Here is a 3,344-nt window from a genome sequence, read left to right as displayed (position 1 = left end):
CTGAAGCGTACCAAGAGAAGAGCAAAACATAAATCGTTGTTTTTAATATCAAATACAATTGACGTCGTCTGTTGTAATTGAAAGATTGAAATATTTTGCACCCTATTGCTACCACCTGTTAATAGCCTGGCGCAAATTACACAAAGCACTGAATTTAACAGTTTTCCAAGCTTATTCTTTAACTTGAGACCTATAAATTAAACTAACCAGTGCAAAGATTTAGTTTATTGTGAATCAAATTTTTATACTAGATTAGGAACTGGGGAAAGAATAACACATATCAGTTTATATTCTTTTGAACAGTGTTAATTGCTTTGCATCAACAGTCATTTTACAACATAGAGATAACTTTCAAAACAAAACTTAGGAAGTCAAGTCCTGCTGCTAATGATGATGAAGATACGAAACAAGTTTAATCAGTTGTAAGGAAGCTTACAGAATGCGTCAGGTTGTTTTACCGAAAATCCCATCAGCTGTACCATTAAAAAATCGATAACAAGAAAAAGTGGGGTTAAAATCACGACTAATATGTTATCTTCCCATTATAAAAAAATTGTTTTTATCCGTTTCGATAATTGAGGATTCATAAGTTGTCGGCTCCTGCGGCTAAACGACAAAGAATTAACTTCCAAAACAAGTAGGGCAATTTTTAATTAAGAAGGATTACCAATAAAGCTTTCATAAAAACAGCTTAATCAGTTGACATACCTGCATGCCATTGTCACAAAATAAAACCCCCGCCGTCCCCCGCCGCCCCGAGCAATACGATAGCTCCAATTTAGTTGTTTGTTTGTGGCTTAAGTGCGACACTTTGAAGGGTCGAAGACGGCCTTCTCGAAAAACGCCCACAATGATGGCGATTTAGCGTTCTTTCTCCCCTAAGTTTAAAGGCCCCGCCTGTTTTTCAGGTTTTACATCATAAAGAGGGTACCAAATAAAGATACTCCACGTTTTTCAACAGATAATTTGCGCAATAAATATCACGTTCACGGCAAAGTAGAATGATCTAGCAACTATGATCCCTTGTTAGTCAATCCACTGTACTTTAACATATCAAAAAACAAAAACCAATTGTCAATCTAGAATCAAGCTTGTTTGAAAACAAAAGAAAACGACAATCGTTGCTATGGTAACCTTTGTGACTAAGTGACCCGCAAAAAAATTAAACTTTGGACATATTTAATAATTATGGTGTATTTTTGCAAAAATCGGACATTGGCTTCCTAGATAATTTTCATTTTCAAAACGACCACCCTAGGGCTAAAAAAAACTACATCGAACCTCCTTATAAGGGCGCTGCAAATAGTCAAAATACTACCCTCGTGGATCCTGTGTATATATACCGTTTTTAGAGCAAGAATAACGTTTCATGCAAAACTGTAGCTTTTAACAATAAATAAAGAAAAAGAGATTTTGAGATAAAAATGTGCTTTAATCTTTCAGTAGTTATATATTCCATCAAGTTCCAAGAAAGGAATTCTGATGACACAGTAATTGTACAAATAAGGTAGCCTACAGAGCAGGTGATTAAACGGGCAGAGCGTTTATGGGTAGCGGCTAACGCGAAGCACAATCACGCTCAATGCTTGTCGCTTGCGCTTTGCACGACCCGGCCACCCTACATGCCCGTTTGAGTCCGATTTTCCTGGGTACAAATACGCAAAATACAAATTTAGACGAACGTTTCTACGCCAAAATCGCAAAAATGTTATAAAAAAAAAATAAAAAAGGGAAAAAAGGGAATTAATATGAATTTATTACAGAGATATATTTGAAACTTTGGCCTCACTGAAACGCTTCAAAATACGTATATATCAAGTTATACAAACGTGAGATTCCTGTAAATGCTGCCACGTATGTTGATTGATCGAGCTATTTAATTCATGTTTGACGTTTTTATTTTTATTGTTAATATGACAACGCTATTGCAATTTGGTGTATTGACAATTTAAACTTTTACCTTGAATATTTTGTTTGTTTGAGGTTATTCCACGGTTTTAAACACGGGCTTTGTCTCGGAGGTTAGAAATTGCAACAGTCGCTCATTTATCTATTTATCTCTTGGAGATGTTTCGATGTTCAAAAGTTTGATGACAGAAACTGTTAATTACTTCTTTGTTACGCTCGGGCTAAACGAGGATAAAAATTGACGAAAGTTCAAACTCTAGATCTCGTTTGGCCTGAATTTCTCATGCACTCTTATCGTCTCTCGTGTGCTGTCGTCGACTTTGAAATTGCTCCCATTTTTCATGAGAGTCGACGAGAGTTTCTCTCGTGTGGCCCGAGTTTATGGTCGTCGCTGAGAGGTGGAGAACAATTCCATGAAAGGCTTCTCTCACCATCCCTCACCCTCGTTTGCAGCCCCATGCAAACTAAACCTTATCTAACACGGCATTTGTATCTGAGCCTTCTGGGCCTTTAACGTGACTTAAATATTAACTTTTTTTTTTGTAGTATTATTATAACTACTGTGCTTCTTTGTAAACCCTGCACGCTATTGTGGATTATTATTTTTGCTCTATTATCATGATAAATAAATAATGGTTATAGGACTGAGTTTAGTCCAATTCGGTCTTCAATCACACGAGTGATCAACCAAATCCTGTTACCAATTAATCAAAACTATGACAAAATTCGAGAAAGAGACTTATATTCGGTTCAATGGTTTAACATCTTTATGAGTACTGAAAAACGTAACATTTAACTCAACAAAATGCACAACAATTAACAACGCGCACAAATTCATTAACGCGTACTGTCCAATTACACAGGTATGACGCGTTTACTGTCCTATTACACTGTTCAATTACAAGCATGACGTGCACACTGTTCTCTTAGTGCTCAAATCGGACTGTTGATTAGATAATCAATCACGCTCGAGGATTTTGTTATAGTTTGATTAAGACTACGATTGATTAGTAAGTCGACGAATCGATCAATTAATAAATTAATGTAAATGATGCAATTATACTTGCTGACTCACTCGTAGTCTTTTATCCTTAAAAAGGGCTCTAATTTCTCCTTTCTCTAGTCGTTTTTCGCTTTAACTCGAAAACATAGACTATGCTGAGAATTAAAGGTGTAATAAAATGGCTCCTTTACTGGCTCCTTTACCATCAAGGAACATTTCAGCTGCCAGTCCAGTAACCTGATCTATTGCGTCTCCTGTCGTCGTTGCTCCGCCCTTTACATCGGTGAAACCGGACGTACCCTACGAGAACGCTTCGGCGAACACCTTAGAAGTATAGAGAAGAGGGTACCCGGTTTTTCCGTGGCGGTGCACTTCTGCAGAGACCGTCATTCTATCTCCGACGTCCAAAAAAGGGGAAACACCGGAAACAACA

This window comes from Oculina patagonica, chromosome 6, assembly GCF_052425735.1.
Source record: "Oculina patagonica isolate OP01 chromosome 6, crgOcupat, whole genome shotgun sequence".
NCBI lineage: Eukaryota > Metazoa > Cnidaria > Anthozoa > Scleractinia > Oculinidae > Oculina > Oculina patagonica.
The sequence above is the reverse complement of the archived record's forward strand: the minus strand, read 5'-3'. Positions refer to the sequence as shown.